The 19,540-nt window shown below is 39.3% G+C and overlaps 2 pseudogenes; both read right to left on the reverse strand.

Annotated features, from left to right (window-relative positions):
- Positions 1-9,968, reverse strand: part of LOC110212552 (meprin A subunit beta-like) — a 34,849-nt pseudogene extending 24,881 nt beyond the window's left edge.
- Positions 9,969-14,590: 4,622 nt separating this feature from the next.
- Positions 14,591-16,477, reverse strand: LOC110212553 (solute carrier family 45 member 3 pseudogene; annotated as a pseudogene).
- Positions 16,478-19,540: the final 3,063 nt, after the last annotated feature.

The raw sequence follows: 19,540 nt of genomic DNA on the forward strand, positions 1-19,540 counted from the left end.
TGCACAAGCCAAACATCTGAACCACCCAAAGATGATAGCCTGAGGTTAATTGCTTTGATTTACAACATGCTAGAGGCATTCTGTTTTCAGGAAATTGTTGGAATGTCATAACTTTCTCTTACCCACGTCCTTTGAACACTGAAATATAATTCTCTTCTCCTTCCCATGGTTTAAAGCCAATGCAGGATTTTAAGCGGTACTGTTCAAATGCCTGCAGAACAACTCCTTTAGCATTAATTTCTGAAGAAAAAGAGGAAACAAAAACAGTGCCTATTAACCACCAATCAGATCCTGGTTTTAGAGCTAGACTCCCCCCCCCCCCCCCCCCCCCGAGCTAAAACCTATCTCTCAAAGGCCACCAATGGCCAAATCCAAAGGTGCTTTGTCAGGTCTTACCTTTCTTGGACTCTCTGCAATTTTTGACACTAGAGATGTCTCGCCTTTCTTCACACTTTCTCTTCCCTTTGTTTCAGAGATACCAAGCCTTCCCAGTTTTCCCACCTCTTTAGTTTCTTGTCCATCTTCTTTGCTTATTCCTTACCCTCTTCCTAATCTTTTAACAAGGGTATTCCTCAAGGGTCTGTCCTCAGGCCTTTCCTCTTTCTCTCCTTCGGCAAGATTCATTCACTTCTATGACTTCAATTTCCACCTCTGTGCAGATGGGTCCTAAACATCGTCCTTATCATAAGAACTAGCATCTAAACTGTGCTTACTATGTGCCAAGCACTGTGCTAAGCATTTTCACTACTATTTCATCTGACCCCTAATTGCAACTGATAAAAATGAAGAAAAAGAAAGTAAGTGACTTGCCTAAGATCATACAACATATATGAGGCTAGATTTGGACTCAGGGTCTTCCTTTCTCCAGGCCTATCTCTCTAGCCACTGAGCCACCTAATTTTACTAAACATGTCTTTAGCCTAAACTGCTCCTCTTAGCTAAAGGTTCATATCTTTGTCTGCAGGACCTCTCTACTTGAATGTTTTGCCTGTACCTCAGACTAAACCTATACAAAAATGAGCTTGTCATATTCCCTCTGAATCTGTTCCTCCTTCTTTGATTGGTCTTTCTTTCAGGGGCATTATCATTCCCCTTTTTGCCCATTGTGTAACCTGGAGGTTATCTTTGACTCTTCCTATTCCTCCACCTCTCAACACTAATCACTCTGAAAGCCAATGGTCAATAGTGTCCAGAGAGCTGGCCTCAGAGTCCTCCACTCCCACCTCTGATTTGTACTGGCTGAGGGATTCTGAAGAAATCACATAGCCTCTCAGGGGTCTAATCACCTCTTCAAGACAATAAATTGCAAAGAAAGTGCCAACTTTCACTGACAGAGGGAGTTTCATCAACTAGAAATTCTCTATACTAATGAAATCACACTTCTAGTCCTTATCCCTATCCTTATGCTTTCAATTACACTTCCAAAACATACCTTAAATCTTTCCTCTACTCTTTTGCCACTATTACCTCCCAAGAAAGGAAAGAAACAAGCATTTATTAGCTGCTTTATGTGTGCCAGGCAATATGCTAATTACTTTACAAATATTATTTCATTTGATCCTCACAACAACCCTGGGAGATAGGAGCTATTATTATCCCTATTTTACAGATGAGTATTATATTTATTTTTTAGAATTTTATTAAGCTCAGTTTGCCTCAGTTTCTCCATCTACAAAACTGGAGATGATGATAGAGCCTATCTCCCAGGGTTGTTATGAGAGTGAAATGAAAGACTATTTGTAAAGCTCTTGGCAAATCACAAAGCACTTTCAATTCTAGCTATCCTATTATTGTTAAAATTAAGAAGTATCAAGGTGACTGGCCTGAATGACTAAAGATATGCTGAAAAAGAGAACAACTGAATAGTAGAGGCTTCCAAAGTTAAATTCTCATCTCCAACCTATAGAACAGGCCCAGTCAAATGCCTTTTCATGGCATGGAAGTGACCCTGAGCTTTTGAAAGAGGGAACAATGGAACACTGTAAACAATGGAACAAAGATCTGGCTTTTAAAACATGCAAGAAAAGTTTATAAAACAGTCTTGGAAACAAAATATGTTTTTCTATGGACCAGACTGAATATAAAGGGGCTCATCACCAACAAGCTAGTACCTAGACATGGCACCTTATAAACAAAGAAAAATACAAAATGACTCTTTATCCTAAGCCAACACTTTCACTTTCTCCATTGGTGGTGATGCAAGTGCAAAAAAGAAGGCAGAAGCTAAAAATAATCACAGCTTTGAGTTAATCCATAAACTATTTATCTCTTGGTAGTCTAAATAGGAGACTTTGTCCAATGACCAGTGAGTAGATAGATTACAAGAAGAACTAAATATCACTATGAATCAAATAGAAAATATTAAGAAGGCACAGCTAAATGAAAGGGCTGCTCACAGATTCTCCTTAAAGTGTTCAGAAGCTGGCTAGCAGCAGTGATCTCTTTGCTGAGCAGAAAGGCTTGGTAAACAAGGATAGCACCATTTTAGAATATAAGTTCATTTACAAAACCTTATGGAACCAAATAGCATAAAATTGAAAGCACAGTAAAAAGCAGTGGAAGGGAAAACAAGCCCAAAGGAAGTTTGCTGTGAGACTCTACTAAACCCCATGTTTAATTAGGAAGTAGGACAACAAATAGATGTTGCAGGGTACAAATTTGACAATATTGCTATAGTATTGTACTATCTTCATTAATAATGGTGGAACCACAATATTTGGACCCTAACATCTCAGTACACAGTGGCATATGAGGAATAGTACCTAAGAAAATGAAGTCACAAAGAGTGGCTAGACCAGACTAAACATATACAGAAGAAATTCATGCTGAAGACAATATTATTTTAAAAGCACTGAGGGACTGATTTTCAATGCACCACAGATGAGAGAAAATACAAAAAGAAAAAGAAAAAAATATTCACGGTATTATTACCTTCCCCAAAAGGCGACCAAGAAGATACTAGTAACTACTGAACCACATGCTTACTTTTTAAACTTTATTAAATCTTTATGAAAATATGCTAAGCTCTTTGATGGTATTCTTGTTGGAAATATGAAATGGGAACTGGCAATCTTTCACAGATTATTTTCTATGGCAGAACATACCTCCACAGTCTTTTAATAGATGGAAAGGTATAGAGATTACAAAATATTACTTTGTTTATTAATTAACAAAAATACTCTACCAATATTTGGTAATGTAAAGCACAACCTTGTAAATTCTCTTTTAATAAAGTATCTCCCCTTCAAATATTAATATAATACAAAATCCTGTGATCAGTGCAATGACATCCATGGCTATTGCAAAAAATATAAATGTTCAAATCTATACAAGAATATCCAAGTAAAAAATAGTTGGGTATTACTCAGATTATGACATGGAGTTGGGCTGGCAACCCACTAAAAAAGGACAGAGCTGTGCTTAGAACTGAAGAAAGATGACAGACTAGATTGGATTTAGAAGATAATACAGCACTGTCAATCATCCTAACCTTCTCCTTGACATTACAATGAAGACTTTAGTGCCACATTTTTTTTTAGTGAGGCAATTGGGATTAAGTGACTTGCCCAGGGTCACACAGCTAGTAAGTGTCAAGTGAAATTGAGAGGATGCCCATCAATTGGGGAATGGCTGAGCAAGGTGTGGTATATGAATGTAATGGAATACTGTTGTGCTATAAGAAATGATGAACAGGCTAACTTCAGAAAAACCTGGAAAGACTTATATGGTCTGATGCTGAGTGAAGTAAACAGAACAAAGAAGACTTTGTACACAATAACAGCCACATTATGCAATGACTAATATTGCTAAACTGAACCCTTCTCAGCATTACGAGGATCTAAGACATCTCCAGAGGCCTCGGGATGGAAAATGCTGTCCACATCCAAAGAAAGAACTATGGAAGTCGAATCGCTCTCATTTATTTTTACCTTCTGTTGAGTTTTGTTTCATCTTGCTGATGGTTCCTCCTATTGGTTTTAATTTTTACTTACAACTTCACTAATGTGAAAATATGTTTCATGGGTATGTAAATGCAAAGTCTATATCAGATTGTGCTCTGTCTTGGGGAGGGTGGGGGGGAGGAAGGGGGAGAAAAATTTTCAACTCAAAAGCATATGGAAGTGATTGTTGATAAATCAAAATAAATTAATAAAATTTTAAAAAAGGAAAAGCTAGCATCTTAATACATTCTGGGGGAGATATTAGCTACATAGTAACAATTATTTATTAAGCTCCTGTTGTATGCAACACACTCTTTGAGGCTCAAGGAAATATAAAATTTGGATAAGCCATGGTCTCTGCCCTCGTGAAGCTTGCAGTCCTATAGAGGGTTATGAAATATAAACTTACTTCAAAACTTTGAAAACTTCCAGGTTCTGTTAGTTTGTCCATGAGGTCATACCCATCATAGAGTTGGGTTACCACCCCTTATAGCCTAGTTAATGGTCTTCACTGCTGCTAAGTTCATCACTTTGAAGGTAATCTAATAGAAAGCCTTTCTAAAATTTGCCAAGCTAGTCTTTACATGACAGGAAGTCTGTTACTATCCTCAAATAGGAAACCTTTCCAACTTGATAGGATCTGCCATTGCAACAGTAATATAACCTTTGAAAAAATAGGGTCACCTCCACACCACAAAGGGGAATTAGAGAAAGTATTTGCTGAAGGGGAAATACAAAAGAGTGTAGAAGCACATAAGAGAGGTACAAATGATTCTGTGAGCATCCATTTCCCATCCATCTCATTGATCTAAGGCTGGGAGGGGCCTGAGTGATTGTGTTCTCCAATCCTTCTAAAAAATTGAGAACCAGAAAGGTTAAGTGACTGACCAGTAAATTGGGTGATAGATGGTGTAGTGGAAAGAGTGATGAGCCTGGATTCAGAAAGAGCTGAGTTTGAATCTAGCCACACACTATCTAACTACATAACTTTAGGCAAGATATTTAATTTCTTGTCTGCCACACTTTCCCCGCCTGCAAGATGGGGATTGTAATTGCAACTACCTCCAAGGGCTATTGTAAGGATCAAGTGAAATAATATTTGTAAATCAGTTTAGAAACCTTAAACTGCAACTAACTACTACTGGTATTATCATTATTGCTCAAGGTCACACAAGTAATAAGTGGCAGTATGGATCTGAACTCAACTTCTTGAACTCTATGTGGGTTCAGTGCTCCTTCCACCACAACCTTCCTGTTTCCTTGGTTCCAAAGGAAGATGAGGAAAAATGTGTTCAATTGTAGAAAGCTCCATCAATAACAATGAGCAGATATAGTTCCAATAGATTCTTCTGGTAGTTATTTTGAAAAATGAATTAATTTTTTTTTAATTTTACATAGCAATATATTCATATCCAGGCTTCTGTGCATTTAAATCCAATGTACCTGACCAGTCATCTCAGTCTTTCACTTCATTGACTCTAGATAAAGACTATAAGTCCTAGGATTAGAGATCTTAGAACTAGGAAGGACTTGGGCAATCATAGTCTCTTTTTATTAAATTGAACCATAGAGACAGATCTATGTTTTTTATGCCTGTCTCCATTTCTCTTCCCAGCCAACCTCCATTCTGAGATGAAAACAAAATTAAAATTTTTTCCATATTCAACTAAAAGAGATCTGAACTCAACAGCTCCTTCACCTATAGCTTTGGGTTTGAAGGAGGCCAGAGTCTGGGACAGGGGGTGAAGGAATAAGAACTCTAGCCCAAATGATGTACCTACCCAGATTATCTTCAAGGACATAAGGGATGATATGAGGCCATCTATATTGATCACCAATAATGGAATTTCTGTCTCTCTAAAAAGCAAAGTAAACACAGATGTGCTTATCCTGAGGTTAGGCAGCAACTCAGGGAAAGATAGGTGATTGTCTCAAGAAAGAAGGCAGTTTAGGGATCTCCCAATCAGTAAAAGAAACAAATCGTTTGTGCATATGTGAATGTGGTTTCCCAGAAATTTTGTAAGAGGTCAGGAGGAGAATAATGCATCTTCAGCACTGATATTTGGTAGGACAGTTAGCAAAAAAAAAAAAAGGCATGCAAAGGTTATATCAATCAACGATTACGGGAAAAATGCAGTCACAATTGGCAGAAAAGATTTAGTGAAGATTTTTACATACACTTTAGCTAAATAATTATCTGCAAGAAGAAACTTGTAGCAAAAGCTCATTAGTTAGAGCTGCATTATTTCAGAACTCATGGTCATTCAGACATATGCTAGGTTAAAAATCTACCATTGCACTATGAAAATGGAGTTTACTTTAAAAATCTTTTAAAGGGGAGAGTTATGTTTATAATGAAGTAAATAAACTGTTTTTAAGCAATCTTTTTTAGCTATACCTGTTTTCGTCAAACAATGTGCCGATTACTAATGATTGTCATTCAGGCCTATTCATCAGGTAGCATCTCTATGAAGTAACATTTTATTAGCCTAAATTAGATTATTGTAGGTCCTAAATTCCTTAAAGATAAATATTTTCTTTATTTTTTGTCTCTGTAGTTCCTAGTATGGTGCCTAGAACTTATTAAGACATAATAAATGATTGTTGATTGACAAAATGATTACTTAAAATTAATAAAATATGCCCTTTCAAAGTATTTTTACATTTAGATTTCAAAATCAATTAATCTGAACTGACATTTCTTCAATTCATCTGAATTAGAAGGGTTTTATCATATAATTAACCTTCCAGGTTGACAACCTGACATAAACATAGAAAGCTTTTATATAATTATAATGACCAAAAAGCTTGGTCCTGGAAAAGAATTGAGAAAATGTACCTCTCTCTCTCTTCCTTGCAAAGGTGGTACACCATGGATACGGAACATAGCATTCATTGTCAGACTCAGTTGATATGTTGATAAGGTTTGCTGAGTCTTCCCCTCTTTTTTATTCTTTATTACAAGAATAATCATTCATCAATAAACATTTATTAAATGCCTGCTCTGTGCCAGGAACTGTACTAAGCATTGGGTTTACAAAAAGAGGCAAAAGAGTCCCTGTTCTTATGGAGCATACAATCTCAGGAGACAGAGAGAAAGACAGAGAGAGAGAGAGAGAGAGAGAGAGAGAGAGAGAGAGAGAGGAGAGAGAGAAAGAGAGAGAGAGAGAGAGACAGACAGACAGACAGACAGACAGACAGACAGACAGACAGACACAGAGACAGATACAGAGACACAGAGAGACACAAAAAGAGACAGAGAGACAGACATATAAGCAGAGAAGTATAAAGCATGCTATATACAGTATAAATATGAAAATGAATGAAGGTGCAGCCAGCTCTAGAAAGAGTGGCCAGGGAGGCTGTGTCATCAAAGGAAGGTCAGATTTAAGTAAGAGCTGGTAGATGGAAAATGTAGAAGAATAGAATTCAGATGAAGGATAGTTTGATGCCTCTGCACAGACATTCCAGAGGATACTGTGGAAGGACTGTGGGGAGTTGGGATAAAACTGTGTGGAGTTAGTATAAAACTCTCTGTGGGAGAGTTGAGGGGGGATGGAAAGGAGGACTCCAATAGTACGGGATTTGGAGTGAGGTTTAGATGATGCTTTAGAGTAGTTCAGAGTCACTGGAATGTGAAGGATATTACCAGGTGTGAGAATGTTCATCATTGAGTGAAGGATGCTACTTCTGTACCCCAAAAGAACAGGCTTGGCTGGAAATGGGGGTCTGAAGTTGAAGGGAGGGTTGCTCTTCTTTGCAATGGAGCTTCTCCAAATCCCACTTGGGAGATTGGGCTGGCAGCAAGAGGCGGAAGATGTTTCTGCTGGTACAGATAAAAGTGGTTCCTTTGGGATTGATGGAAGGTGTTTGGCCTAGCTGTGTGCCACATTTCCTCTGGGAACATGCTACACTGAGCAGGAGATAGAAGGTTTAGGGTGCTAGTGAATCTGCATTCTAAGATGGTTAGATGGAGAGGGAAAGGAGAAAGTAATATATTTGAAAATGAAAGCAATGTAAAAATACAAGTTAGCAATTAAAAAATTGAAAACCACCAAGTTTAAATCAATATAGCCTGACTACATATGGTTAATGATGATGGCCTTGGGACTAATTTACAATAAATCACAGTAAGTGAAAGATTGTGATATTAATATGAATCAAGTCATTTTTCCAGCACAATTTGTTTATGAGGTTGTATACAAATGCATGGATACATGATTCCCATTAATTCTGTGCCACCTCCAATGGCTAGAGCTAACATGCCCTCTCACTGACAGAGAAGTTTCAGAGAAGTCTTATTTTAGCTTGCTTTGGCTAATAGAAGCATTGATATCACTGCAGCATGTCAACTTACCCAACCAAGGTGGATGTCTCCCTCAAAAAGTTTCAGTCCCAAAGCTAAATAGCAAAACAAGACCTGATATTATAAAATAGGTAAAACCCAATACCTGCACATGAGATTTGCAAAAGAAAGGAATCCACTAACCATCACTGATGTCAAATATATCCAAATCCTTGCCATCATCTACATCTATTATGAAAAAGACAAATGAAAAGGCACAGGAGAACAAAGGTTAACCTTGACATATATTTTAGAGGCAAGAAAATATTTCGGTCACTTCATCATGAAACTGTCACATTGTATACTATGTTTTCCTATTTTCCTTGGACATTGACCAACTTTAGGAATAAATCAATACAGTTCATAACAAACAGCTCCCTCTGCACAAGATGAAAACCAGACTGGGAAGAAATGCCACTGATACACAAAGGCTGCCCTGAATTGAAACCAAATTGGAAACGAATGTTGAAGACTAATAAAGTCACCATTGTTTCATCTATATGTGGCCACTTTAATATAGAATGAAGCTTTTAATAAATTGCACAGACCAACGCTTCCACATTAAGCCTGAGTTCCCTTCTAAATTCCTAGGGAACAGAAATCATAATTTCGTATGATTCTTTATAAGTACACGTGAATATTGGTGGCATGTTATATTTGGTCCATCTAATCTAACAGATCCTTTTCTTTAAGCTTGAATTTCTTTTTTCAGAGCACTCAGGTTGGATTTAAATAATAGCTTGTTCAAATCACATACCACTTAAATAATACAGGAAAATCTACTGTCGTGATATATAAGGCTTTTCAAAGATTTCAGGGGACAGTGCGAACCCAATGGGTGAAAGACTGGGCTTGGAATCAGGCAGACCTGGGTACAAATGTAACCTCAGACACTGTAAGTGCCTCAGAGGACTAAACTTCGTGAAATTTGAGAATCTAAATTGAGTTTTCACTTGAATGATTATTTGCTATTAAACAAACAAAACAAGAAACCCATGGGACACGTTAATACACCATTCCTGAAGCCTTGATTTGATCCAGTCATTCAGGAAAGTAATTCAGAATTCTATGAAGCAAGTCATGAAAATGTCCATACCTTTTCACTCAGAGATCCCAATGCTAGGCATATGACCCAAGGAAATCAATGAAAAAACTGTGACTCTGGACAAGTCTCTTGACTTCTTTTAGCCTCAGTTTCCTCATCTGCAATATAGGAATAATAATAACATCTACCTAATAGGTAGATGTAATAATAACATCTATCTAATAGTTACTTGTTAGATGGATGTTATTATTATTAAAAGAGATAATATCTATGAAGTTTTTAGCACAACACCTGGCACATAATAGGCACTATATAAATGCTTATTGCCTCCCTCTTCCTTCCACTTTGCAAGGCTGTTGTGAGGATCAAATAAGATTTCGTGTGCAGTGCTGCACAAACTTTGAAATATATAAATGCAATGTGTTGTTTTTATTATTATTATTATCATTGTTGTTGTTGTTGTTGTTATCACCACTCAGTCATTGTTTTGGTCCCAGACCCCACCTATTCAATCATAATCATGTGGTTCCAGTTGTTATAGTTACTGACATAGTCTTGGTACATAGAATATAAGGTCATTCTGCTTTTGGATATAGTACTCAAATATGTAGGAGGAACGATGCTGGTTGTAATGCATGGATTATTTTCTTATTCATCTAACAGAAACTCCCTCAACTCAGCTTATAGTCTGGGGTTGAATCATGGTCTGGATATGACCCTGGATTCTCAAAGGCTCTGTTTGCAGGCTCAGCAGTCTGTGGTCTAGGGACCAGCCCAGCTAAGTTTGGAGAAGCTTCTCAACAGGGAGTTGGATACCAGGTGATGAACTGTGGGTACCATAGCCACTTAGATGGAGAGGTGTTATATATAATATGCTACTGGTGGAATAATAATAATGATAGGTCACATTTATATAGCACATTAAGTATTTCAAATGAATCATATATTTGATTTCATTTGAGTCTCACTACAACCCTGTGAGGTAGGTGCTATTAAGCCCATTTTACACAGAAGAATACTAATTTGGAAAAGGCCTTGCCCAGAGTCACACAGGTAGGAAGTATCTGAAACAGGACTCAGGTCTTTTTGAGAAAACTCTGGTCTTCTTGGCTCCAAATCCAACACTCTACCAATTGCACCATGCAGTTTCCCTACCCATAGATGAAATCATCGATCATTGGAAGTGCTGAAAAGAATAGAACTCAATAAATGACTCACCAAAGTTTTCTGCTTTGGCTAAGAAACAGAAAAGAGAAGAAAACATATTATCATGATAGACAAGATTTATCACTGTTTCTCTTGATCTTACTGTCTTATATAGCAATAAAGGCATTTATTTACTACCTCACTAATACTGATTCTTTTTCCTCAGGGTACTAACTTTCATCAAACTTGAGAATCTAAACTGAATTTTTACTTGAATGATTATTTGTCATTAAAGAAACAATCAAACAAAAACCCCACAGGGCACATTAATGCATTGTTGGTGAAGTTCTAATTTGAGCTAGTCTTTCAGGGAAGTAATTTGGAAAAACGTGAAGAAAGTCATGGAAATGTCCATACTCTTTGAACTCACTACTAGGCATATAACCCAAGGAGATGAATGAAAAAAAGAAAGGCTCCCACATACTTACATATCTATGTGTATATATATATATATATGCATCAAAATATTTATAACAGCACTTTTTGTAGTACCAAAGAATATAAAACAACCTCAATGACCATAATCTGGTTAGCTAAGTTGCAGTACAGGAATATAAGGAAATATTACAATGGTCTAAGAAACTATGAATATAACAACTCCAGAGATATACAGGAAGATTTCTATGAACTGAGATAAAGTGAAGTAAGTGGAATCAAGAAAACAATGTACATAATGGCTATAAGAATGTAATTATAAAGCTCAACAATGAAAGCATTTGAAACTGAGTGCTGTGAAATTATTATGACCAACTTTGGCCTCAAAGAAGTGATATGAGAAGAAACTCCCTCTCTTTTTTGTAGAGGTGGGGGATAAGTGTGGAATATTCCATATAATAACAAGCTTTTTGTTGAGATGTCCCCAAATAGCAAATTGCTTATGCCTTAGTCTATTTCTTTGGTTCATATAAACAAGATAGGAGATGCAGAATCATTGTCAATTATGGCTGTTTTCAGCAAAAGCAATGAGTTGGTCTTTTCAAGTTAATACTATAAAATGGTTGCCCATAGCACATAATATACACCAAAAAGTTGTCTCAGGCATTGAAAATACGTCTGTATGTAGAAATACAAACCACACAAATAAACATATGCAATACAATTTTAGTAGTGGCATTGAAGACATACTTTACTCTAGATATAACAAATGCTTTAAAAGAAAAGGTCATTTCCTCAGTGTTTGGCTGTTCTCTTAAATTTAGAACTTCAGGTTTCTCTCCGAGCCTTTGAAATATGATTAAGTGCGTTGATGTTGTCGATTCATATTCGGCTGGTACAGGGTACCTCTCTACCTGCACAAAGCTGAGCAAAAGCTAATGAGGGACCAGAAAAGAATTTTTAGTCTTCTGGGCCCTTCACAATCCACAGCCAAATCACGAACACTGAGATTTCTATTCAAGTAATTCATTTTTAAAAATCCATACATCAGCAGCCAATACCAAAAATTGAAATAAAACTAATTTTCTTTTTTTCCATATTACCAAAAGCTAGTTTTGAAACAGTGAAACAAAAACAAAAGCAACCAACTACTCCATAGTCTCTTTGTCCCCTATTCCTCTCTCTTGGATCCCTTTCCTGTTTCCCAGTCCCCTATAATCAGCCAATCTATCATAAACAGTATATTTTCCCTGCTTGTCCTGAAAAAGCATTCCTTTCATCAACCCTGCGTTATCGTTCTGAAAAAAAAAAAACAGTGGCTAAATCAGTTTTAATGGTACCACTACCTTGGAGGTAATACTGTCCTTGGTATTACCTGCTACCCTCTATTAGGCTTATTTGTTTTGCTTTATTTTCCATATATCTTGTAGCATATACCTTTTAATTCCTTACCATGCCAGAGATTGCAAGGAAAGTCTTACAGAGCAGAAGCCAAGGCAAACACCATGAATCCATGTTGCATCTGGGAGCTAAGAGCTACAAACTGCAAAATTTTGAATGGGTTTTGATTAGAGGCAAACATCATAAATTAGAGCCTTTGATCCGTCTCTGCCTAGAGTAATTCCCCAAAGCAAAAGAGTAAAGACCATCAAACTGGGCACCTTTCTGAAGATGGGCAGTTAATCCCATTTGTTTTCAAGAGGTAAGTGCCTGGGAGGAGCTAACCTTGGAGGTCAAATACCTAATCTTTATTTCCTGGTAAATCACATATGGTAAGAAAGTCAGCATTAATTTTAAACCGTACATCTGTTCTTCCATTTAACTAGTCATTATAAATTGTTGATTGGTACAGTGTTCAATAAATACTTATTGACTGACTGATTGATAATCCACTGGATAAAGTTACAGAGGAGGTGAGCCCACCTGGGTCTTTAATTGAATCTTTCCATGGAGGCAATCCAGGTTCACTGGGGATGAATTGGTTGGCCTGGAGTATTGCGGGGTACAGCCATTCCTTTGTACTGGCTTAATAAAAAGCAGGGTTGGGTGTATGGGGTGTTAAGGGAGGACTAGCATTTCTGCTGTGATAGTTTGTTGTTGGTTTTTTTTTTAAATATATGAGAAGCTTCTTTATTTCACCATAACGAACTTTGTATTCTGATTGCTTGCACACTGTGCAAAATATTCACTTAGCTAAATAAATAAGACAATAAAACATTATTGCAAACAGCATTTACACCCCTGAGGTAAGATTTCCCGGCCCAGGCAGGGGTGTTCCTGAGCTCCTGTGTCCCCCATGAGAGAATGAATGCCTTTTGGGGCTGAGATAGGCAAAAGGTCTAAGGACAACACAATGTGGGGGGGGAGGGGAGGGAATCCCAGTACCAAGGGAAACAGACCTCAGGCTCATGGGTTAGGGATGGAAGCAAGGCTGGGGAGCTGGTGAGGGGGATGAAATAGATTGCATCTAGCCAAAGCTAGGGAGAGGATCGGAGGTGGGTGCTGAAGTGAGGAGGGTTGAAAGAGGCAGGTAAGCCAAGGCACTGTGAGAACCTTTTTATGAGACCAGAGCCTCTGGCAACCGGCTAAGTAATAGACAACCTTATTTTTTAGTTTCTAGAGCTTGGCAATCACAGACCTGGCTCAACCAACAGGGGACCAGGCCCTGAAAGATCTAATACACTAAGCCCACTGGGTAGAGAGTTAGCAACAGCCTCCTACTCTGGTAAATAAATAAGTTAAATGCTTAAAGACCTGTGTACAGTGCTGGTGTTAAATATAGAAATCCAAGACCTGCCAAATGGAACGAGGAAGAGTTTCCTGGTATTGATCAAATGAGGGATGGCAGGGGATGGTGGAGAAAGCAGCAGAAAGGACAGCTATGGGTCTAAGCAAAAAATCTCACAAAGACAAGGATTTTGTTAACCCTGGGGTTGCGGGGTCGGAAGAGTTTCAGGCTAAAACTTTCTGAGTAGTAGCAGCCTTGGAGAAATCCCCAAGTGAGAAGAAGAGAAGCATTAGATAGTTTTGTGGGGAGGGGTTGGGGTGGGAAGAGGAGAGGAGGCATCTTTGGTTTGTTCACCCTACAAATAACCCTTTTTCTCCTCTGTCCTGACTCAGGACTTTCACTCTTATCCCTTAGGTCCTGCTGACTCATGTGTTTCTCATAGAGTTAATATGAAGCCTCTGCTAAGTACCTTTTTCCACTGCATACACCGGCCCTACAACCAGAAGCCAGAATTTAAGGCTTATTAGGTCAGCCAGGAAACCAGCCACAGCTACCCAAGGACGCCCCAGCTCTTCTGCTTCAATTACTCTAAGGTTTGCAAAGGAATGAAGATTGGGGGATTGCAAGAGTCCCAAAGGCCCCAGGCCCCTACTCACTAAGCATCTCTTCAGCTAAGTGCTTCACAACCACTGGCGGACAGCAAAGAGTTGTCCCACCCCACTTTGACAAGGACAGAAATGGGATTTTGAGGTCCACAGACTCCAAGTGGGGAGGGGAGGGAGAAATCCTAGGTGGGCTGAATTGTGATTCTCAGCAGGCCCCAACCCAAGTCTTGGATGAGGTGGAAGTGAGGGGAACAGATGAGGAAATAGAGAGAAGGAGGAAGATGTAAAAGAAGGGAGGAAGGGCAGGTTCTTGCTCTGGCTCTTCTCCCAGGGATCAGGAGATACCTAGATGGAACATTTAGCCAAGTCACTTTTGTCAAATACCGCCCCCAGTGGCAAAATAGATGGCTATCACCCCAAAGCCTGCTGCTAACACCATGTAGGCTGTGACTGAGTGGCTCAGCTGGACAATGGAGCCAATGAACAAAGATGGTACCACCTGAGAGAGGAGGAAGGCACTCTCCAGGATGGCTAAGTCCAGGCAGATGCCCTGGCCTGGGCCCCCTGTCTCAGCTGCCTCCCCAACTACTACCCCACTGATACATCATGAGGGGATTTCCCATGTAGTGGAGGTGAGGAAGGAAAGAGACCAGTACTGGAAGCCCCTGAATGTCCATTAGGAAAATGTCCCCCAGCTTTGGGGCCTGCCAAGAACCTGGGTGGTCAGGCTGTCACCACTGCGATTGCTGCCAGTGTCCCCTCTGTATTTGGGCAGGAATATCTGCTTCTCATAGTGGTGAGTGAGGCCAGGGTATAAGGCAGTATCTGCAGGGAGGAGAATGTGAAGCCCGTAAGGGCTGCTGAAGCAGTCACCACAGCCACGTTCTGGGACAGGCATGTCACACCAGCAGCCACCGGGAAGGTGAACACACGGGCCAGATACACTGCCTGGGTCACAAAGCAATGCACAAGTGGGTCCATACCTAGTGAGAAGAGCAAGGAGACCATACACACAGGAAGAGCCCAAAGTTCCCCATACGTACCCTTTCATCATAGTGTCTCTGGGCATTGGTGCCAACCTCAGCCCTGGGCATACCCTGATACAGCCCTTCATTTACAAAGCCAGTGTAGAAGAGAGTGAAAGTCACAAGCGCCATCCTGGTCCAGAGCTCAGCCACAAAGAGCTGATGTAGAGCTGGGTGCACTTGGCAGCAAAGCCTGTGAAGATAGGGCAGCAGGGCAGCTGGGTTTCAGAATGCAAGGTGGGAAAAAATAAAAATAAATTTTAAATAAATTTTAAAAAGGAAAAAAGGGGGGAAAAAAGAGTACAACTATTAAAAAAATAAAAAAACAACAACAAAAAGCAGAATGCAAGGTGGGCAAGCATGGACATCAATGAGAAGGTGCGGCAAGTACTGGGAGCCCCTCAGGGGGGTCCAATGAGCCCGGGGCTGCCTCCTTAGCCACCAGCAGTGTGGCTGCCATGGATATGAGGAAGATGAAGGTATGCAAGCCAAAAAGACACTCCTCCTGGGTGCCTAGATGTGGGGCCAAGATATTGGCATCTCAGTCAGTAGCTGGTAGCAGGTATCTCAGGCAGCCTCCCAGGCTGATCATGAAGGCATACGCAGAGAAGGCCTGATGGCAATGATCTGAGTCCCAGAAAAGGTCAGAGAGCATGGCCTCTAGTGGGGTAAAGCACACCTGTCCACAAAAGTCCAACAGCTCCACACCCAGGATCAGTAGCGCCAGCTCAAAGGGCCAAGCATGTGGGTACACCAGCCCAGTCAGGCAAATTGTTCAAGGAATGAGAAAGAGACTCCATAGTACACCCAAGAACAGGGCCAGATGAAGGGTCAGCATCGTCCATAGCACCCACATCGGTAGCCACTGGCTGAACCCAGGAGGGGGACAGATATCAGGCCCAAGACAGGGTCAATCAATGACCAGGACCATTGTCATAAACTTCTCCCCCACCCCAACTTCCAGTAGCAAAGGTGTCACATAAGTGATGCCTGTAGCCAGACAGACTTCTAGGCCAAAGTTCAGCAGACTGACCAGCAGAAGTTGGGTTTTCTGATACCATAGCAGCTGGGTTGCCCAAAGTTTCTGACCATAGCCCACCAGGAAAAAAAATATGTGAATCAGATGACAGCAGGAACAAGGCTCAGCTATGTTCCAGGTCCCAAGACCTTTCCTCCTGTGCTCATCTACCAGCTGCCTCTGGCTCATGCAGGGACCCCCCCTCTCTACCATTACCCTGATTCAGGCCCAGTTTTCTTTACCATGCCAAGTGTCCTGTGACGAAAAGACTCCTCAATGTGGGCACATCTTAGCAACTTTGATCCTGGCCATGGCACACGCTTGTCATCCTGTGCCCCATGTAGCACCTCTCCCCACCATTTCTCAGGGCTGCCTATCCATCTATGGTGTCCAACCAGTTACCCAGTTCTCACTTGTGGGCCCAAGAAGCTGTAGCACTCACAGAAGCCACAACCCAGTTAAACCAGGTTGAGGATAACTGACCAACTCAAACCCAATTCATCACAGATACATGTGCACAGTCTGCAAACAGAGTGCACCTCCTTGTAATCTCATCAGGTTTAACTGAAAACTCCCGGTTCAACTCCTTCTATTAGCACCTACTATGTGCATAATACCAACCAGCTTTGATATTTCCAATTATGCTCATTGCTTAATCACTGAGTTACAAAATTCAGCAATTCCCAATGAGTCTCTAAAGCTTGAGAACATGGGGTAGAAAATAATAGCAGATTTCATTTCTGAACAATTCCCATTGCACTATTACAGACACAAAGACATTAATCCAGGGCAACTGATGAATTTTCTAAATACCTAATCATTCCTTGTCTTTATTCTTTACCTCATCTTTTTACTCTTTGCCTATTACTATCCATCCTTTAACTCAGGGATTCTATACACTCTGGTAGTTTTCAAAAGCCTATGATATCAGGATAATGTTTTCCAATGCAGGAAATAAAATGCATGGGATTCCAGAGGAAATCAATTCTTTTGAAATATAATTATCCTTTTTTTCAAAAAAACAAGTTAACAGATTCCAACAGGTTAACAATCCCTACTTTAACTCATCTACCATAACTTCCCTCTTTCTTTTCGGAGCTTATCTCTCTGATCTAAGGAAATCTAATTATACTCTTGACCTGGAAAAGTGGTAACAGGAATCAGAGAGGGTGGAAAAAAGACATCCCCAGAATGCTGGAAATCACTTTTTTAAAACAACAAACAAATATGAACTTTGACACTTTTTTTACCTTTGATACAATGAACCCTGGAAATAGTGTAGGCCAAAAATTTTTTCTTTATCAAATTCAAAAATAAAAATGTTGCTGAAAGACCTAAGGCGGTGGCCAGAAGGAGGCTAATGAAAGAACAAGATGACAGAGGATTCTGGGAAGATGGTGGAGTAGGTCAGAAAGTTCCAAGCTCTCCACAAACAAGACAAAATAGAATATCAGGGTGAATGTAGAGTGGCAAAAATAAACATGAGTTGGTATAGAACAGTGGTCCTCCTGGGATAACCAAAGAAGATTGGAAGAAAGATCCCAGGACAGAGGTTTGACTAAATGAAGTGTAAACACCTTCAGGCTAGCTCTACTGAAACAGCAAGGCAAGCCCTGGGAACAACTGGGTTGGGCAGTATCCTAGACCTCAGCCACAGAGATTTTCACCTCTTGGACAGTGTGGGGAGTCAGGTATCTGAGTGGGGAAAGATTGAGAGAGCCTCTGCTGACAAGGAACACCAGACCCAGCTGTGCTTCTGAGACATGGTCCTGGGTGAGAAGGAACCAGCACAGATTTGGTGAGTGCAGAGGTCATGGGGCTGGCTGTGGACACTATGTATTAAAGTGCAAAAGAACTGGGGTTACAGCCAAAACCATCATACCCAACGAAGTTAAGCATAATCCTAAACAACAACAACAACAAAGGATATTCAGTGAATTGATAGGCTTTCAGGATTTTATTGCAAAAAGACAAAAACTAAATAGAAAATTTGACATAGAAGATCCAAGAGAAATATAAGGTAAACATCAAAGGCTAATTACAAATGACTCAATAAAGACAAATGGTTTACTTTTTATATGTGGAAATATAAACCATATATCTGAGATTGTCATTAGTAATTGGGTAGTTCAAAAGAAAGAGGGGGTAGAGCTAAGTATGATGAGATTCTAAAAAGCAAAATGATGGAGGAAAAGCTAAAAAGAGTAATTATCTCATACAAATGAGGAGTGAGAGGAAGAACTGATACAGAGGAATTATATGGGGGAGGAGGGTGGGTAGTCCTGGAATCTTATTCTCAATGAGAATGGGTTAGAGAGAAATATGTGTGTGTGTGTGTGTGTGTGTGTGTGTGTGTGTGTGAGTATGTAGGTATAAAAGTCCTCTAAATTCAGAAAGAAATAAGAGGGCAAAAGGATAGGATGGAGGGAGAGTATAATGGAGGGATTCTTGGAGGTGGGGTAGGTTAAGGAATAGGAGGGCAAGGTCGCAGGTGGAAATAAAGTAGAGAAGTGAGGAGGGATAGGAATAGGTTAAGAAGGCTAGTGAGGAACATAGGAAGGAGAAAAATATACAAGTAATATTTTAGAATGTGAATGGGATGTATTTATTCATAAAATGGAAACTGATAGCAAATTAAAATTTTTAATTCAACAATATGTTGCTTTTGGGAAATGCTTTAAAAATGAGAGATATACACAAACATAAAATAAAGGTCAAGAGTAGAATTTATTATATGAAAAAGCAGGTATAGTAAGCATGATCTCAGACAAAGTTAAAACTAAAATTAGATTTAATTTAAAAATAGAAAAATTACACTGTATCAGCAATATTAATCAATAGTTTTAGACCACATAAAATAACGAGAGTAAAAAAAAAATGAGAGTATATCTGCCAAAACAGATATAAGAACTATACAAATATAAACACAAAACACCTTTTATACAAAGTAGATCTAAATAATTGAAGTAATATTTACCATGCATGGGTAGGTAAAGCTAAAATAATTTTTTAAAATAACAATTTTAACTAATTAATATGTTTATGTAATACTATCCCAATTAAATTACTTAAAAATTATCTTACTGAGACAAAAAAAAATAATAACAGGATTCATTTGGAAGAGCAGAGGGTCAGGAACTTTAAGGAAACCAAGGGGAAAAGATATGAAGGAACTAAATTCAGTAGTATCAGACCTTAAACTATGTTATGAGGTAAAAGCAGTGTTGAAGTGTGAAATAGATAATTTTGATT

This window comes from Phascolarctos cinereus, unplaced genomic scaffold (genome assembly GCF_003287225.1).
Source record: "Phascolarctos cinereus isolate Bilbo 61053 unplaced genomic scaffold, phaCin_HiC Scaffold_4;HRSCAF=312, whole genome shotgun sequence".
Classification (NCBI taxonomy): Eukaryota; Metazoa; Chordata; class Mammalia; order Diprotodontia; family Phascolarctidae; genus Phascolarctos; species Phascolarctos cinereus.